This window comes from Pongo abelii, chromosome 1 (genome assembly GCF_028885655.2).
Source record: "Pongo abelii isolate AG06213 chromosome 1, NHGRI_mPonAbe1-v2.0_pri, whole genome shotgun sequence".
Lineage (NCBI taxonomy): Eukaryota > Metazoa > Chordata > Mammalia > Primates > Hominidae > Pongo > Pongo abelii.
This window is the reverse complement of record NC_071985.2, coordinates 19,622,272-19,643,265: the sequence shown is the minus strand read 5'-3', so window position 1 is coordinate 19,643,265 and position 20,994 is coordinate 19,622,272. Positions and strand designations below refer to the sequence as shown.

The window sequence follows — 20,994 nt, the reverse complement described above, 5'->3', positions numbered from 1 at the left end:
ACACCTCACAGATTTACTGGCATCTTCCAGGCACGGGCCCACCCCACACTTCCACTTCTGGAAACATGTTTTTTTCTCTGCATAGGTTGACTCTACCCTAACTACCCATTTTGCTGGGCCAACCCCTGTATATCCTCCCAAACTCAGTTTGAGAAACTTTTCCAGGCAGGTGCTCTGCCTCCTCCCTTTGTGAATTTCCATCATAGAAGATCCTGTGTGCAGCTTGCTTGGATCCCTTCTGCCATGCACTGCTGCAGAGGGGGCAAATACTGAGCCTCTCCAAGCCACATTCTCTTTGCATGTAAGATGGAACTAGTAATACCCATCCCTTAATGATGTGGCAAGGATGAAGTTGACTCATTTGTACCAAGTGTTTAAAATGCCATCTGATAGTTAGTAAATGTTCAACAAATGATTGCTACTGTTCCTCTTCTGGGATGACAGGTTTCCACATCTGCCTCCGGGGACTAGCTCAGGTCCTGCACTTAGTGTGGGTCCAGTAAGGGTTTGACAAGGACTACTTGAGGGAGAAAGAGGAATAACTAAGAACCTGATAAGCTTGTTAAAATCATCAGTAATTATAACCATTTTTTTTGAGCTGATTGTCATTTCTGCCCAATTATTAGGCAGCGCTATAATGTATGCAAACATAACATTTACATAATACTTTCTGTGTAAGTGGCCTGTTCTAAGTAGAGTAACTTAATATAGTAACCCTATGAGCAAGTCTTATTAGCTTTAATTTCATCATTTGCAGTTTGCAAATGAGGAGCAGCCTGGTTCCGGAATTGGTGGCTCTAATCGCTATACCAGTGTAGTTGCTAGAAACACAATGAAAGCTCATCCGAGTGAAAAAGGCCCAGCCAAGCTCAGGCCCCTGGAGGCCCGAATGGAGTGGGCTTTGGTCTTGGATGGGAAGCACGCCTGTCAGAGAAGGCAGCACAGTTCAGGAAAATACCCCCGGCCAACATTCTCAGATGAAGCCCCTCAAAACAAGCAGCTTAGGAAGGTCACAGGGCAGAGGAACAAGTGTGCGCAGGTGGACAGGGCTGGGCAGGGAGAACAGAGCCTTAGTGCCCTCCCCTGGAGGAGGAACAGAACCTCCCGACACAGTCCTCCCTTAGCCTCAGTCACCAGCTGAGAGCACAGCCTCTTAAAATTGCACCCTCTGCCTGCCTTTGTCTCCCATTTTGGGATCCTGAGAAGTCAAGCATCTCTCTTACAATGTCAGTGTGGCTTTAGAAATGCTGTTTTGTGTACTTGTTGTTGTGTGCACTTTTTGTGGACACATATGCCCTGGAAGGTGCCCCAGTCGCATGTTGTATTAACTGCGTCTTTTTATTTTGTGTATTCTGATGCTTTGCTGTTTTAGGGCCTTGCTATCTTGGCGGGAGTCCCCCTCCCAGGGCTAATTACTAGAGAAAGTCAAGGGCTGGCCTGTGAGCGCACCTTTCATATGCAAACCAACCAATCTAGAATGCCTACCAGTGACACTTCCTCTATTGCACTTACACTCCCGACCAGGCCATGATTCCCTGCCCTCATCACCACAGGGCCAGGTAGCAAACAACTAGGCACAGTCCCTATACCCCAGAGCTTGCTGAAATTACTCAGCCAAGCCAATCCTCAACCCGCTTGCCCTGTTTTGCGTGCTCTTTCCCTTGGAAACCACAATAGAGAGCCTTGCCCACGGTTTTCCCCGCTCCCTCTGTCTTCAACCAACTCTAGTGCTTGTCTGTGTGCCCCTTGTGGAGGAGTGAGTGCCTCCTCCTCTTGGTAATTGCAACAAGCTACCTTATCAATGGCAGTCTTCTGATCTGTTGGCTTCATCAGACCTGAATAATGATAAAAATCTACATTTCAAAACATATGTGTATTGCCTTAGAAAGGCATTTGGGAAAAACTCAAACTGTTTCTTCTTTCCTACATCACAACAATCTAATGTGACCCAATGTGGAGAGGATTTCTTCCTACCACCAAGCAAGCCATCGGTTCTGTAGTGGACACCAACTGGGTGTCCTCCAATTCAATTCCCACACTGTCTACCTGGAGAGCACATCAGACCCCACAGGTTGAGGGCTCAGTCCCCAAGACTGCCCCTCACCCCAGACACCAGTCTCAAGTCTGGGCTTCTAGAACTCTGATCCACCAGCTTAAAGTTGGGGTTCCCATGACACCTCTTTGAGTTCAACTAATTTGCTGGAGCGGCTCATAGAATTCAGGGAAACACTAACTTATGTTTAGCGGTTTATTATAAAGGATATTACAAAGGATACTGACAGAGAGATGCGTAGGGTGAGGTATGGGGGAAGGGGCACAGAGCTTCCATGCCCTCTCTGGGCATGCAACCCTCCAGGAACCTTCATGTGTTCAGCTATCTGGAAGCTCCTAGAACCCTGCCCTTTTTGGGTTTATGAAAACTTCATTAGGTAGGCATGACTTATTAAGTCATCGGTCATTGGCCATCAGCTTGACATTCAGCTCCTCTCCCCTCTCCAGAGGTTAGGGGGTGGGGCTGAAAGTTCCAGCCCTCTAATTACACCTTGTTCTTTCTGGTGACCTGACTGGGCCCCATCCTAAAGCTGTCAGTCAACATAAGCATACAAAAATACATCACTTTGGAGATTCCAAGGATTTTAAGAGTTAAATGCCAGGAAACGGGATAAAGATCAAATACGTATTTTACAATGTCACAAGTTGTAACCAGCACCAAGGTCAAAAAACATTACCAGCCATTTCCAGAGCATTTTGTTCTTTTACAATCCAACAAACATGTATTAAGTGCCTTCTATTCCTCCTACCTTTACTGATTCACTACACATTTGACAATCATCTACTGGGTGTCAGACTGTGCTTGGGAGTCACTGAAGATACACCGGTGAGCAAAACAGACACAGTCCCTGGCTTCACCAAGCACGTCTTTTAGTGAAAAAGACAGTTATCAGTCAAATAATCACACAAATGAATTTGCAATTGCAAATGATGGTAAATGTAAGGAAGAAAAATCAAGATAGCTAACATTTATCATGCATTGCTCTGTGCAGGTGGCTCTGCGGATTATCTCCTTTAGCCCACTCACTCCCTTAGGACTATTAGGTGAATCTTGTTAATATCTACTGTCTACGCTGGAGGAAACTCAAGTGAGGCCTTGCCCAAAGGCCCCCAGCTGGAGAGGCAGAGCTGGAATTGAACTTGACTGGCTGATGTATGTCTCTGCATATCTTCACCACGCTGCAAAACTGCCAAGCCCTATTGAGCCACCAGCTCTGAGGGTATAACACACACCAGGGCCAGGCATGGTGGCCTGTGCCTGTAGTCTCAGCTACTTGGGAGGCTGAAGCAGGAGGATCACTTGAGCCCGGGAAGTTGAGGCTACAGTGAGCTATGATCACATCACTGCATTCCTGCCTGGGTGACAGAGTGAGACTCGGTCTCAAAAAAACCAAAAAACAGGCCAGGAATGGTGGCTCATGCCTATAATCCCAGTACTTTGGGTGGCCGAGGCCAGTGGATCAAGAGTTCAAGACCAGCCTGGCCAACATGGTGAAACCCCGTCTCTACTAACAATACAAAAATTAGCCAGGCATGGTGGCAGGTGCCTGTAATCCCAGCTACCCAGGAGGCTGAGGCACGCGAATGGCTTGAACCTGGGAGGCAGAGGTTATAGTGAGCCAAGATTGAGCCACTGCACTTCAGCCCGGGCAACAAAGCAAGACTCCATCTCAGAAAAAAAGAAAAGAAAAGAAAATCATAAGGAAGAGAAAATATATTTACTATTCATTAAGTGAAAGTGGATCATCATCATCAAGGCCTTCATCCTCAGGTTGCACAGGCTGAGGAGGAGGAGGAAAAGGAGGAGTTGGTCTTGCTGTCTCAGGGGTATTGGAGGGGAAGAGGTGAGGAGGTGGAAAGGGAGGCAGGAGAGGCAGGTGAGCTTGGTGTAACTTTTATTGAAAAAAAATTCACATATAAGTGGACTCACACAGTTTAAACTAACCCTGTTGTTCAAGAGTCAATTGTATTCCACTTTTCTATCTATCAGGTAGAGCTGCTTCCCAGGGTGAGGGTGGACACATCCTAATTCAGGATGTGTCTCTCTGAGGGCAGTGTGGTGCCCTCAAAGGAGGGAAGGCTTTGATGGGGTCGAATCCTTGCTTTGCTACTTAGTGGCTGTGTGACTTTAAACAAGTTACTTAACCTTTATGAGCTGGTTTTGGTGTTGGCCCAGTGGGATACAATATTAATCTTGCTGGGTTGTGTTAGGATTCAGGTTCATGTGCAGCTAGACCTTGGCAGACAGCAGGCCCTCTCTTCCTCATTTACAGGGCATGTGTTCTTCCTACAGGCACTGGACCAGAACTTGAACAGTGAAGCCAACTTACTCTGGGCAGCAGCAAACAGACCCTTCATGACGTCACAGGGATGCCAGGGTCTTTTCTGTATCTTCTTTGTCCTGCTTTTCTTGCTCCTCTGGGACTCCCATGCAAAGCCAGACTTAAACAGGCACAAATAAGGAACCAAAGACACAGCCTCCAAATGATTGCTGTGCACAGATCCAAGTGACCTCAAATACCGTCATACTTTGTTGGCCTCAATTTTGTAAACATATGTACAAGATCGCGTATCCCTCAGGACTTCTGTGAGAAGACGGTCTTCCTAGTGCGAGGTATTTTCAGCAGATTTGTTAATGCTAAGAAAACAAAAAAATTTCCACACCAATGGGAGAGAAGTACGTATTGGTTTTATGCCAGCTCCCCACCCTCCAACTGTGACTTGTAGGAGAGGAGTGAGCTTGGCAGAGACTAAACTTGCTCTTTCATTTTTGATGCCGTTTCTGTGATTTTTTGGCTTGACCCAACAGCATCTCAGGAGTTCTAACAAAATAAACAAACAAAAAACCCCACCATGTAGAAATTACTTGAGATCATGTAATAACTAAAATCTTTTACATAACTTTTAGTTCATTTTATTAACTATGTTGAAAAAATAACAGGAACAGATACCATATAAATGAATAAATAGTTCTTACACATAGGGTCAGCCCAGACTCAAGGGACAAACACATCTTCTCTCTCTCTATATAGGGCACTGTTCCTGGTCTTGACAGATGCTCCACAAACCACTCTATGCTGGTTTTGCCCAGGGTGAGGAGTTACATTTGGAGTTTCTTCCAAGTCTCCAGTTCTGTGACAGAGACAAATCCTTGCCCTTTCAAGTATTGAACTAGAAACATGTTTTCTCTCCGTTTAGGGCAAGAGACAGGACCCAAGGAAGATACCTTCTTTTTCTCCCTAGACCTTTAGATTGATTTTGCTAGCTCCAAATACATATTGCCCTTTATTGTAAATGCTGGAGTTGCCCTGGCCTCGGCCTTCGGGTGGTGGTGGTGTCCATGGCGGTGGGAAGGAGAAAAATGTGCTGAGTTAATCTCTGACGACATTGTGCTAATGACTGGTAATGGAGGTCAGCTGAGCTGAGGAGACCATTTATCTTGCTTATCAGATGGTATCAAATATGCCAATTTTTTGTGAGGGCCTGGGGATGCTTTAAGCAGGAATCATATCTTTGGACATTGGCTTTTTCTGTTTTTAATCGAAAAGTAAAAAAACTAAGTCCATCACAGGTCTTATCTTTCCCTCTATGTATTTGGATGTCTTGAACCAACTTCTCAGTTATATGACTAGCAATTACCCTCACTCGCCTCACAATCAATAATGTTCTCTCCTTTTTTTTCTTGTTTCTTAAAAAATGCTTTTAGGAAATAGTAAGTAGAGTTTCCACAGTTGCTTAGGATACTGCAAGAACATGTCACTCTTACCTGACAAGAAAAATCCAGGTAATCTACAAAATAATAATTTTTTCAAGGTTGTAAGTTATAAAGCAACCAGGGGACTGAATTTCAAATGTGCTAAATCAAAGGTGTGGCTGCACAGCCTTGTGCTAAGAACTCAGAAAGAGAGAAAGGTTAGAGTACTCAGTCATGCATAAAGCTCTTTGAAGAGGTTGAGGTCCTCCAGGTTAAGGGTCTTGTGCTGGGAAGAGTAGCCTGGATTATCCAGGTGGACCCAATCTAATCACATGAGTGCTTAAGAGTGGAGAACATTTCCTGGCTGCTGAGAACCAGAGAAATGGCTCCATAAAAAAGACTTTGCCCACTGTTGCCGGCTTTGAAAATGGTGGAAGGGAGTCACAAGCCAAGGAATGTGGATGATCCCACTTTAAATGTAAAGACATATAGAGGATAAAAGTAAATGGATGAGAACAGTAAACAAAGCAGGAGTGCTTATATTAACATCAAAGTCAAATCCCAAACTAGGAATTTTACCAGGGATAAGAAGAGCCTTTCTATAATGATGGAGGGGCCAATTCCTTAAGGAGCTATAACAACCCCAAGTGTGTAGATATGGAAAAATACAGCTCCAAAATACATAAAGCAAAACATGATGGAACTAAAGAAGAAATAGATACATTCACAACCACAGCTGCAAATGTCAACATTCCATTCTAAATGACTGATAGAACAAGTAGGTAAAAAGAATCAATAAGAATATAGAAGACTTGAATGACACAATTGTGGGAGCTGGCCTCCAAGATGGCCTTCAGTGGTATTCGTACGTATGTGTAGTACCCTTCACATCATATTTGAAATTCTTGCAAAATTTCTTTTATTTTTTAAATTAAAACATTTATTCTATTTTTTAACATTTATTTATTTGTGTTTATTAATTGTTTTAGAGACAGGACCTCGCTATGTTGCCCAGGTTGGTCTGGAACTCTTGAGCTCAAGGGATCCTCCCATCTCAGCCTCTGAGTAGCTGGGACTATAGGTATGCACCACCATGCCTGATTCAAAATTTTGTCTCTTGTTCTTTACACCTCATTCTATGTAATTTCTTCATATTTATTCTTCATTCCATGAATTCTCTCTTCATCTGTGTCTCATCTGCTGTTAAACCAACATTGAGTTTTTAATTTCAATTATCATGTTTTGGCTGGGTGCAGTGGCTCACGCCTATAATCCCAGCACTTTGGGAGGCTGAGGCAGACAGATCACTTGAGGCTAGGAGTTCGAAACCATATTAACCAATATGGCAAAGCCCCATCTCTACTAAAAATACAAAAAGTAGCTGGGCATGGTGGCACATGCCTGTAGTCTCAGCTACTTGAGAGGCTGAGGCATGAGAATTGCTTGTACCAGAAGTTGCAGTGAGTCAAGATCGCGCCACTACACTCCAGCTTGGGCTCCAGCCTGGGTGACAGAGACAGACAGACTCCATCTCAAAAAACAACAACAAATTATTATGTTTTTCATTTTCCAAATCTTGGCCATATAACGTTTTTATTCTTTAAAAATATTTCATTTATTCTTTTATGTTCTATGTCTAATTTAAATTTCAGAAGTCCTTGTGGATTTGATTTTGTTGTTTTTCCTGGGTCCATCTCATGGAGATTTGTTTTCTTGGTATTAAGTGATATTTTTTGTGACTTCATATTTGTTGGAATTTTATGGGAATTCTTTGTGTCCCCTGCTGAAAGTAGTTTTCTTCAGGAAGGATTTGTATCTGCTAGATGGGCACTATTTTTTTTTTCCAGATAGAGTCTTGCTCTTGTTGCCCAGGCTGGAGTGCAATGGCGCGATCTCAGCTCACTGCAAACTCCGCCTCCCAGGCTCAAGCAATTCTCCTGCCTCAGCCTCCCAAGTAGCTAGGATTCCAGGCACCAGCTACCATGCCCGGCTAATTTTTGTATTTTTAATAGAGATGGGGTTTCACCATGTTGGCCAGGCTGGTCTCGAACTCCTGACCTCAGGCAATCCACCTGCCTTGGCCCACCAAAGTGCTGGGATTACAGGTGTGAGCCTCTGTGCCTGGCCTAGATAGGCACTATTAACTCGGAACCTGGTTTTTAAAAAGACTTAGTTTGAAGTTTTTCTAGCCATAAAAATAGTATGGATTTGGGCTACAAAACTATCTGAGAATTGCCATGAGGTTATGAATACCTGAGTTTTTTCCCCCATCCATATAATGCCAGTTTATGCGACAGCAACTTTCTTTATAGTCTACTCTGGGTGAGGACAGGCTTACTTCTGATTTGCTCTTGCACTGAGAGTATACCCCTTTGGGATCCTAGCATTATGACGGTATCTCTCTCTCTTTTTTTTTGTTTTGCTGTTTAATAACAATAATAATAATAGTCATTTGAGAGTAGTTTGAGGTTTACAGAAAAGTTGCAAAGAGTACAGAGAGTTCCTGCATACTCAGTTTCCCCATTAAGATCCTTCCATTACCTTGCACAAGTGCTTTTAAGCCATCTCTCTCTCATTTCTTTCTTTTTTTTTTTTTTTGAGATGGAGTTTCGCTCTTGTTGCCCAGGCTGAAGAGCAATGGCGCAATCTTGGCTCACTGCGACCTCCGCCTCCTGGGTTCAAGCAATTCTCCTGCCTCAGCCTCCTAAGTAGATGGGACTACCGGCACATGCCACCACACCCGGCTAATTTTTGTATTTTTAGTAGAGACAGGGTTTCACTATGTTGGTCAGGCTGGTCTCAAACTCCTGACCTCAGGTGATCCACCCGCCTTGGCCTCCCAAAGTGCTGGGATTACAGGCGTGAGCCACCGTGCCTGGCCATAGCCATCTCTTTTCTTTTCTTTTTCCTTTCCTTTCCTTCTCTCTCTCTCTCTCTCTCTCTCTCTCCAGTAAGCCTTTTATTTATTTATTTAGGTTACATGAATAAGTTCTTTAATGGCAGTTTCTAAGATTTTGGTGCACCCATCACCTGAGCAGTGTACACTGTACCCAACATGCAGTTCCCTATCCCTTACTCCCTCCCACCCTTCCCTGAGGCTCCACAGTCCATTGTATCATTCTTATGCCTTTGCATCCTCAAAGCTTAGCTCCCGAAGGTATCTGTTAGTACATTTCCCACCCTAGGCAGCCCCTGGTCTTTGTCTCCTGTGTCTTATGTCCCTTGGGGTGTAAAAACAGGAACTTTGGAAGGAGGAGCCAAGATGGCCGAAAAGGAACAGCTCCGGTCTACAGCTCCCAGCGCGAGCGACGCAGAAGACGGGTGATTTCTGCATTTCCATCTGAGGTACCGTGTTCATCTCACTAGGGAGTGCCAGACAGTGGGCGCAGGTCAGTAGGTGAGTGCACCGTGCGCCAGCCGAAGCAGGGGCGAGGCATTGCCTCACTCGGGAAGTGCAAGGGGTCAGGGAGTTCCCCTTCCAGGGGTGACAGACGGCACCTGGAAAATCGGGCCACTCCCACCCGAATACTGTGCTTTTCCGATGGGCTTAGGAAACGGTGCCCCAGGAGAGTATAGCCCGCACCTGGCTCAGAGGGTCCTACGCCCATGGAGTCTTGCTGATTGCTAGCACAGCAGTCTGAGATCAAACAGCAAGTCGGCAGCGAGGCCGGGGGAGGGGCGCCCGCCATTGCCCAGGCTCGCTTAGGTAAACAAAGCAGCCTGGAAGCTTGAACTGGGTGGAGCCCACCACAGCTCAAGGAGGCCTGCCTGCCTCTGTAGGCTCCACCTCTGGGGGCAGGGCACAGACAAACAAAAAGACAGCAGTAACCTCTGCAGACTTAAATGTCCCTGTCTGACAGCTGTGAGGAGAGCAGTGGTTCTCCCAGCACGCAGCTGGAGATCTGAGAACGGGCTGACTGCCTCCTCAAGTGGGTCCCTGACCCCTGACCCCCAAGCAGCCTAACTGGGAGGCACCCCCCAGCAGGGGCAGACTGACACCTCACACGGCCGGCCAGGTACTCCAACAGACCTGCAGCTGAGGGTTCTGTCTGTTAGAAGGAAAACTAACAGAAAGGACATCCACACCAAAAACCCATCTGTACATCACCATCATCAAAGACCAAAAGTAGATAAAACCACAAAGACGGGGAAAAAACAGAGCAGAAAAACTGGAAACTCTAAAAACCAGAGTACCTCTCCTCCTCCAAAGGAACGCAGCTCCTCACCAGCAACGGAACAAAGCTGGACGGAGAATGACTTTGACGAGCTGAGAGAAGCAGGCTTCAGACGATCAAATTACTCCGAGCTATGGGAGGATATTCAAACCAAAGGCAAAGAAGTTGAAAACTTTGAAAAAAATTTAGAAGAATGTATAACTAGAATAACCAATACAGAGAAGTGCTTAAAGGAGCTGATGGAGCTGAAAACCAAGGCTCGAGAACTATGTGAAGAATGCAGAAGCCTCAGGAGCCGATGCGATCAAATGGAAGAAAGGGTATCAGCCCTGGAAGATGAAATGAATGAAATGAAGCGAGAAGGGAAGTTTAGAGAAAAAAGAATAAAAAGAAATGAGCAAAGCCTCCAAGAAATGTGGGACTATGTGAAAAGACCAAATCTACGTCTGATTGGTGTACCTGAAAGTGATGGGGAGAATGGAAACAAGTTGGAAAACACTCTGCAGGATATTATCCAGGAAAACTTCCCCAATCTAGCAAGGCAGGCCAACATTCAGATTCAGGAAATACAGAGAACGCCACAAAGATACTCCTCGAGAAGAGCAACTCCAAGACACATAATTGTCAGATTCACCAAAGTTGAAATGAAGGAAAAAATGTTAAGGGCAGCCAGAGAGAAAGGTCGGGTTACCATCAAAGGGAAGCCCATCAGACTAACAGCGGATCTCTTGGCAGAAACCCTACAAGCCAGAAGAGAGTGGGGGCCAATATTCAACATTCTTAAAGAAAAGAATTTTCAACCCAGAATTTCATATCCTGCCAAACTAAGCTTCATAAGTGAAGGAGAAATAAAATACTTTACAGACAAGCAAATGCTGAGAGATTTTGTCACCACCAGGCCTGCCCTAAAAGAGCTCCTGAAGGAAGCGCTAAACATGGAAAGGCACAACCGGTACCAGCCACTGCAAAATCATACCAAAATGTAAAGACCATCGAGACTAGGAAGAGACTGCATCAACTAACGAGCAAAATATCCAGCTAACATCATAATGACAGGATCAGATTCACACATAACAATATTAACTTTAAATGTAAATGGACTAAATGCTCCAATTAAAAGACACAGACTGGCAAATTGGATAAAGACTCAAGACCCATCAGTGTGCTGTATTCAGGAAACCCATCTCACGTGCAGAGACACACATAGGCTCAAAATAAAAGGATGGAGGAAGATCTACCAAGCAAATGGAAAACAAAAAAAGGCAGGGGTTGCAATCCTAGTCTCTGATAAAACAGACTTTAAACCAACAAAGATCAAAAGAGACAAAGAAGGCCATTACATAATGGTAAAGGGATTAATTCAACAAGAAGAGCTAACTATCCTAAATATATATGCACCCAATACAGGAGCACCCAGATTCATAAAGCAAGTCCTGAGTGACCTACAAAGAGACTTAGACTCCCACACATTAATAATGGGAGACTTTAACACCCCACTGTCAACATTAGACAGATCAACGAGACAGAAAGTCAACAAGGATACCCAGGAATTGAACTCAGCTCTGCACCAAGCGGACCTAATAGACATCTACAGAACTCTCCACCCCAAATCAACAGAATATACATTTTTTTCAGCACCACACCACACCTATTCCAAAATTGACCATATACTTGGAAGTAAAGCTCTCCTCAATAAATGTAAAAGAACAGAAATTGTAACAAACTGTCTCTCAGATCACAGTGCAATCAAGCTAGAACTCAGGATTAAGAATCTCACTCAAAACTGCTCAACTACGTGGAAACTGAACAACCTGCTCCTGAATGACTACTGGGTACATAACGAAATGAAGGCAGAAATAAAGATGTTCTTTGAAACCAATGAGAACCAAGACACAACATACCAGAATCTCTGGGATGCATTCAAAGCAGTGTGTAGAGGGAAATTTATAGCACTAAATGCCCACAAGAGAAAGCAGGAAAGATCCAAAATTGACACCCTAACATCACAATTAAAAGAACTAGAAAAGCAAGAGCAAACACATTCAAAAGCTCGCAGAAGGCAAGAAATAACTAAAATCAGAGCAGAACTGAAGGAAATAGAGACACAAAAAACCCTTCAAAAAATCAATGAATCCAGGAGCTGGTTTTTTGAAAGGATCAACAAAATTGATAGACCACTAGCAAGATTAATAAAGAAAAAAAGAGAGAAGAATCAAATAGATGTGCAATAAAAAATGATAAAGGGGATATCACCACCGATCCCACAGAAATACAAACTACCATCAGAGTATATTACAAACACCTCTATGCAAATAAACTAGAAAATCTAGAAGAAATGGATAAATTCCTCAACACATACACCCTCCCAAGACTAAACCAGGAAGAAGTTGAATCTCTGAATAGACCAATAACAGGAGCTGAAATTGTGGCAATAATCAATAGCTTACCAACCAAAAAAAGTCCAGGACCAGATGGGTTCACAGCCGAATTCTACCAGAGGTACAAGGATGAGCTGGTACCATTCCTTCTGAAACTATTCCAATCAATAGAAAAAGAGGGAATCCTCCCTAACTCATTTTATGAGGCCAGCATCATCCTGATACCAAAGCCTGGCAGAGACACAACGAAAAAAGAGAATTTTAGACCAATATCCTTGATGAACATTGATGCAAAAATCCTCAATAAAATACTGGCAAACAGAATCCAGCAGCACATCAAAAAGCTTATCCACCATGATCAAGTGGGCTTCATCCCTGGGATGCAAGTCTGGTTCAATATACGCAAATCAATAAATGTAATCCAGCATATAAACAGAACCAAAGACAAAAACCACATGATTATCTCAATAGATGCAGAAAAGGCCTTTGACAAAATTCAACAACACTTCATGCTAAAAACTCTCAATAAATTAGGAATTGATGGGACGTATCTCAAAATAATAGGAGCTATTTATGACAAACCCACAGCCAATATCATACTGAATGGGCAAAAACTGGAAGCATTCCCTTTGAAAACTGGCACAAGACAGGGATGCCCTCTCTCACCACTTCTATTCAACGTAGTGTTGGAAGTTCTGGCCAGGGCAATTAGGCAGGAGAAGGAAATCAAGGGTATTCAATTAGGAAAAGAGGAAGTCAAATTGTCCCTGTTTGCAGATGACATGATAGTATATCTAGAAAACCCCATTGTCTCAGCCCAAAATCTCCTTAAGCTGATAAGCAACTTCAGCAAAGTCTCAGGATACAAAATCAATGTGCAAAAATCACAAGCATTCTTATACATCAATAACAGACAGACAGAGAGCCAAATCATGAGTGAACTCCCATTCACAATTGCTTCAAAGAGAATAAAATACCTAGGAATCCAACTTACAAGGGATGTGAAAGACCTCTTCAAGGAGAACTACAAACCACTGCTCAAGGAAATAAAAGAGGATACAAACAAATGGAAGAACATTCCATGCTCATGGGTAGGAAGAATCAATATCATGAAAATGGCCATCCTTCCCAAGGTAATTTACAGATTCAATGCCATCCCCATCAAGCTACCAATGACTTTCTTCACAGAATTGGAAAAAACTACTTTAAAGTTCATATGGAACCAAAAGAGAGCCCGCATCGCCAAGTCAATCCTAAGCCAAAAGAACAAAGCTGGAGGCATCACGCTACCTGACTTCAAACTATACTACAAGGCTACAGTAACCAAAACAGCATGGTACTGGTACCAAAACAGAGATATAGATCAATGGAACAGAACAGAGCCGTCAGAAATAATGCCACATATCTACAAGTATCTGATCTTTGACAAACCTGACAAAAACAAGAAATGGGGAAAGGATTCCCTATTTAATAAATGGTGCTGGGAAAACTGGCTAGCCATATGTAGAAAGCTGAAACTGGATCCCTTCCTTACACCTTATACAAAAATCAATTCAACATGGATTAAAGACTTAAATGTTAGACCTAAAACCATAAAAACCCTAGAAGAAAACCTAGGCATTACCATTCAGGACATAGGCATGGACAAGGACTTCATGTCTAAAACACCAAAAGCAATGGCAACAAAAGCCAAAATTGACAAATGGGATCTAATTAAACTCAAGAGCTTCTGCACAGCAAAAAGAAACTACCATCAGAGTGAACAGGCAACCTACAAAATGGGAGAAAATTTTCACAACTTACTCATCTGACAAAGGGCTAATATCCAGAATCTACAATGAACTCCAACAAATTTACAAGAAAAAAACAAACAACCCCATCAAAAAGTGGGCGAAGGACATGAACAGACACTTCTCAAAAGAAGACATTTATGCAGCCAAAAAACACATGAAAAAATGCTCACCATCACTGGCCACCAGAGAAATGCAAATCAAAACCACAATGAGATACCATCTCACACCAGTTAGAATGGCAATCATTAAAAAGTCAGGAAACAACAGGTGCTGGAGAGGATGTGGAGAAATAGGAACACTTTTACACTGTTGGTGGGATTGTAAACTAGTTCAACCCTTGTGGAAGTCAGTGTGGCGATTCCTCAGGGATCTAGAACTAGAAATTCCATTCGACCCAGCCATCACATTACTGGGTATATACCCAACGGACTATAAATCATGCTGCTATAAAGACACATGCACACGTATGTTTATTGCCGCATTATTCACAATAGCAAAGAGTTGGAACCAACCCAAATGTCCAACAATGATAGACTGGATTAAGAAAATGTGGCACATATACACCATGGAATACTATGCAGCCATAAAAAATGATGAGTTCATGTCCTTTGTAGGGACATGGATGAAATTGGAAATCATCATTCTCAGTAAACTATCACAAGAACAAAAAACCAAACACCACATATTCTCACTCATAGGTGGGAATTGAACAATGAGAACACATGGACACAGGAAGGGGAACATCACACTTCGGGGACTGTTGTGGGGTGGGGGGAGGGGGGAGGGATAGCATTGAGAGATATACCTAATGCTAGATGACGAGTTGGTGGGTGCAGCGCACCAGCATGGCACATGTATACATATGTAACTTACCTGCACATTGTGCACATGTACCATAAAACCTAAAGTATAATAATAATAATAATAATAATAATAATAATAATAATAATAGGAAAAAAAACAGGAACTTTGGTAAGTTTCTATCTTATTATGATGGTTTCTTATTTTTTCTGTATTTTAAAACTTTTCATTTAAGCTAATTTCTCACTTACAAAAAAATTAGAGAAAATTACCACATACCTTTTCCCAAATTCCATAAACATTAATATCTTACATAATTACATTATGATGATCACAATCAAGGCATTGATTTTGATAATACGATTTTCTGATTTATATACCATATTCACATTTTGCCAGTTGTCCTACTCATGTTCTTTTTCTTCTCCAGTATCCAGTCCAGGATCCCGTGTTGTACTAAATTATTGTCTCCTTGGTATCCTTTAATTTGGAATATTTCCTCACTCTGTGCCTTTCACTTTTCAGTTAAGATGTTGAGTATTTTGTTATTTTTAATGCCTGATTTGTATTTTATTATTAGAAGTTTACTTAAGTGGTTCCGTATGTATGGACTCCTCCTAGATTCTTTTCTTGTCTTTCTTCTTTTGTTTTACTATTACCAACAATGATGAAATGAATGAATACACAGCTAAATGAATCTTATTTTGTTAATAAAGAAAATTGTATTTACTTAGAAGCATTTAGAATGTCAACAAAACCACTGCAACTTTTTTTTTTTTTGACTACAGAGTGGTATTCAGTTAACAAAACAACAATTATTTCATATAAGCTGCATCAGAACAACCGAAGATGGAAAAACTGCCATCCCCATATGTTAGTAATTTGTGCTGTGCACCAACAACAACCTGCTTTAAATATCCATGCCAATTTAAAACCCCGTACTGTACCAGGCAAGGTTAGTGGCTATTGAACATACCACCAGGACAGGGCTATCTAAAGACACATTCAGTAATGTGTTAACTATACAAAAAAGACACTGTACAGTTAAGAATAAATCTTACACAGCCTCCCATTTCAATGTCTTTCTTTAAAAGGAGTGAGTTGTGTACAGCGGGGTTAAATGCTTTAAAGACAAAAAAAAAAAACTGTGCTAGAACCAACTTATTCACCATCATCATCTTCTTCATATTCATCTTCATCTTCTTCCTCCTTGTCCTTTTCATCTTCCTTCTTTTTCTCACTTTTTCAGCTTGACGACTCCCTTTTTTGCTGCATCAGGCTTTCCTTTAGCTCAATATGCAGCAATATCCTTTCTGTATTCTTCCTTCAGCTTTGCAGCCTTCTTTTCATAAGGCTGCTTGTCATCTGCAGCAGTGTTATTCCACATCTCTCCCAGTTTCTTTGCAACATCACCAATGGACAGGCCGGATGTTCTCCTGTGATTTTGGGGTGATACTCAGAACAGAACAGGAAAAACGCTGATGGAGGCCTCTTGGGTGCATTGGGATTCTTGAACTTATTTTTTCGCTCCCCTTTGGAAGTTATATGGCTTTTCATTTCTCTTTCATAACAGGTCTTGTCTGTCTTTGCCATGTCTTCAAATTTTCCTTTCTTGTTAGCATGTATGGTCTTCCACCTCTCTGAGCACTTCTGAGCAAACTCTGAGGAGTTGACTGGAGCAGCTGGGTACTTCTTCCTGTGCTCCTCCTGACAAGCTTGCACAAAGAATGCAGAAGATGACATTTTGCCTCTTGGCTTCTTAGGATCTCCTTTGACCATATTTAGTTATCTTTCCTCAGCGAGGCACAGAGTTGCCGAGTGCCTGTCTGGCAAGTCCAGCTCTCCCTTGCCCCAGTACTGTCTCCATGGAGCTCAATGTACTGCAATGGCTGTGAGAGTGGGAGCCAGACGCAGCCTCTGTACTTTCTCTGCTTTGTAACCAGGTACATGAATCTTTAGGTACTTGTAGAAACTTACCCATAGGGTAAATTCATAGAATGGTATTACTGGGTTAAAATGCTCTTAGACAGATAAATATTGCCAACTGCATCATCTTTTGATTTTAATTTTAAAACTTACGTGGAGTAAAATCTACTTTTTTGGTATAAAGTTTTATGAGTTTTACATGTGCATAGAGTCTTGAAACTAACAGCATAGGCAGGATACAGAACAATTTCAACACCTTTAAGAATTCCTGGCCATGCTCAGTGGCTCACGCCTGTAATCCCAGCACTTCTAGAGACCGAGACAGGTGGATCGCCTGAGGTCAGGAGCTCGAGACCAGCCTGGCCAACATAGTGAAACCCTGTCTCTACTAAAAACACAAAAAATTAGATGGGCATGGTGGCAGGCACCTGTAATCCCAGCTACTCAGGAGGCTGAGACAGGAGAATCGCTTGAACCCGGGAGGCGGATGTTGCAGTGAGCCAAGATCATGCCATTGCACTCCAGCTGGGGCAACAAGAGTGAAGCTCTGCCTCACAAAAAAAAAAAAAAGAATTCTCTTCTGCTTTCCCTGTGTAATCAGACCCTCTTTTCCCTGGCAACCACCCATCTGTTCTCTGTTCCTATATTTTTGCCTTTTCCCAGAATGCCATGTTGCAGGAAGTCAGGGACCCCGAATGGAGGGACTGGCTGAAGCCATGGCAGAAGAACATAAATTGTGAAGATTTCATGGACATTTATTAGTTCTCCAAATTAATACTTTTATAATTTCTTACGCCTGTGTTTACTGCAGTCTCTGAACATAAATTGTGAAGATTTCATGGACATTTATCACTTCTCCAATCAATACTCTTATAATTTCCTATGCCTGTCTTTACTTTAATCTCTTAACCCCGTTATCGTCATAACCTGAGGATGTATGTTGCCTCAGGGCCCTGTGATGATTGTGTTGACTGCACAAATTGTTCGTAAAGCACGTGTGTTTGAACAATATGAAATCTGGGCACCTTGGAAAAAGAACAGGATAACAGCAGTGTTCAGGGAACAAGGGAGATAACCATTAGGTCTGACTGCCTGGGAGCCGGGCAGGATATATTTCTCTTATTACCGAAAACAGGTAAGAGAAATATCACTGAATTCTTTCCCCAGTAAGGAATATTAATAATTAACAGCCCTGGGAAAAGAATGCATTGCTGGTGGTGGGGGGGGGGTCTCTAAAATGGCCACTCTGGGAGTGTCTGCCTTATGCAGTTGTAGATAGGGTTGAAACACACCCAGGTCTCCTGCAGCGCCCCCAGACTTGCTAAGATTAGGAAATTACAGCCTGGCAAATTCTAGTCAGACCGGTTCTCAGCTCTTGAACCCTGTTTCCTGTTAAGATGTTTATCAATGACAATGCGTGCACAGTGGGACATGAAACTTCATCAGCAATTCTAGTTTCACCCTGGCCTTGTGATCTTGCCCTGCCCATTTGCCTTGTGATATTTTATTGCCTTTGAAGCAGGTGATCTCTGTGATCCACACCCTATTCATACACTCCCTCCCCTTTGAAAATCGCTAATAAAAACTTGCTGGTTTTGCGGCTCAGGGGCTTCACAGAACCTGCCGACATGTGATGTCTCCCTCCAGACACCCAGCTTTAAAATTTCTCTCTTTTGTACTCTTTCCCTTTATTTCTCAGACTGGCCGAAACTTAGAGAAAATAGAAAAGAATCTACGTTGAAATATTGGGGGCTGGTTCCCCCGATAATGTCACATAAGTAGAATCATACCATATGTAACTTTTTGGTTTAGATTTTTTCACCTAGCACAATATATTTGAGATTCATCCATGTTGTGTGTATGAATAATTTGCTCTCTTTTATTAATTAGTAGCATTCCATTGTATGCATGTACAACAGTGTGTTTACTCATACACCCATTGAATAACATTTGGATTGTTTGAAGCTCTTGGTGATTATAAGTAAAACTGCTATGAACATTCATAGATGAGTTTTTGTGTGAATGTAAGTTTTCGTTGTTGTACCTTAAATAGTATTTTAAGTACCCTGATTTGATCATTACACATTCTATGCATGTACCCCATAAATATGTCATAAATCATATGTAGCCCATAAATATGTACTATTACATGTTTGTAATAGTACTCCATAAATGTACCCCAAAATATGTACTATTATATATATATACACTACTATGTATCAAAATAAAAAAATTAAAAAAAATTTTGAAGTAGATTTGTTGGGTGATACAACACACACACACACACACACACACACACACATATATGTAATGTTTTAAGAAACCACCAAACTGTCTTCCAGAGTGGCCGGACCATTTTGCATTCTCGTCAGCAATTGGTGAGAGTTTGTATTGCTCTGCATGTATTCCAACACTTGGCATTATCAGTAATTTTTTTTTTATGTTGGCCATCTTAATAGGTGTGTAAGTCAACCTTTGATGATATTTTGACCAAGCATGTGAAAGAGTCCAATTCATTTTCTGTTGGTGGTATTTATGAACACTTCTGAGGGTGCTTCAGAGCTCAGTAGAGCTTCGGGATGTTATCAGGGATCATCTAAAAAAGGATTCCATTATCAATTAAGAGTTTAGGACTCAAGAAGTTTTTGTTTTTAATTAAATAAGTTTCCATGCTACAGGACTACCCAGTATCTTTAATATACCTGTGTGCATAATGACTGTCCACAGGAAGAGACAGTAGGCAGTGTTCCCCTGAAATTTGAAGATGGAACTCTTTGGCCTGTGGAGCATCCCAAAGGTTGAATATTGGGCAAAACTCATTTGGGAAATGCTGCTGTCATTCACAGAGAGAAGAAAAATAATCTGTGGATACTCAGTAACCATTCATTAACTGAAAACAGTTTTCTTCTCTACAAAGTGAACTTTTTCATTTAAGAACATCTCTTTCTTAATTTATTGATCCTCTTAAGAATAAGGTTTCTGTGACTCTTCTGAGATATCCCACCACAGAACTGTGATTAACTTAAAAAGACCCAAGACATTGAGATTTCTTGACTTCTTGCACAGAAGGCTGGTTCTTCATTGAAATGATATTTTCTTTCTTCCATGGCTGTCCCTCTGAGCAGAGCCATATTTTGGCATTGTGAGCTGTTCTCAATCACCAAAGACCAGAAACTAAGCCAGGAAGACTTTGCCCCATTGTTTTACCTCTGTTCTCGTCCTCTTTACTGTCGTTAATTCACATGAAAGTTCCATGTTTTCTCCTTCCCCACTGGTCCAAGTGCACGTCCTGCCCTGAGGGACGGTGCAGTGAGCCTGCTTGTCAGAGTACACATTCCCTGTCTCCAAGGATGCCTCTGGTATATTTCCTTTATCTGGAGTTGAAAGTCTTCTGTTTGGGCTTTAAGCCCTAGTGGCAGTTAGCGGGCTTGGTCAGAGGTAGGAAGATTTTACTCTTGCTGGTGATACATCAAGAGGAAATTAATAAAGGATTCTGAACAGTGCTCAGTCGACCTTAATCTAGAATTCTTGCTGAGATTGGGCTTTTAGGAACCCTGATGAAGAGATAAACTCAGCTCTCTCTGTTTCAACTGAGCTCGTCAATACAGCACTAAGGCAATTTGGCCAATGTAACAACCCACCGTGAATCACTACAAAGCTGAAATCGTGTCCCTAGAGAGCTCACTGAAATGGACATGAGTATTTCATGAGAAAGGCTAGATCACTGCAGAGGCAAAAGGTTCATCTAAATCAGTGTTTGTCGTTGCTGTTATGAAGCCAGCAAAGTGAGGTTTTCATTCTGTTTTGACTCCAGCTGTTTTCCTTCAGAGCTGCTCTTGCTCATGTGTCTGAGGCGTTCCCTGTTGGAGGCCTTCGGCTACCTCATCCCAAGGTGCACCTTCCATAGATGGTCTATGCAGCTGGCCAAGGGAAAGAAATTCTTGTACCCAAGACCCTGTCACCTCTTGCTGCAACTCTCCTTATCCCTTGCACTTCTACCTGGTCCTGAAGGCCAACTGCCTCCTCTCTGACATCTCTTTCTTCACTCCATAATGATTCCTCTTCTAGCCTTTTATCCGCATAGAGGGCCCTACCTGTGTGTCTGAGATGGAGTTGTCTGGGTTCATATGAGGATTCCCTACCTAGGATCCTCAGCTGGTATTTCTTCAAGAATG

The 20,994-nt window shown here is 42.3% G+C and overlaps 1 pseudogene; it reads right to left on the bottom strand.

Moving 5' to 3' along the window:
• Window positions 1-16,054: 16,054 nt before the first annotated feature.
• LOC100434327 (high mobility group protein B1-like) lies at window positions 16,055-16,672 on the bottom strand (annotated as a pseudogene).
• Between the last annotated feature and the right edge of the window lie 4,322 nt (window positions 16,673-20,994).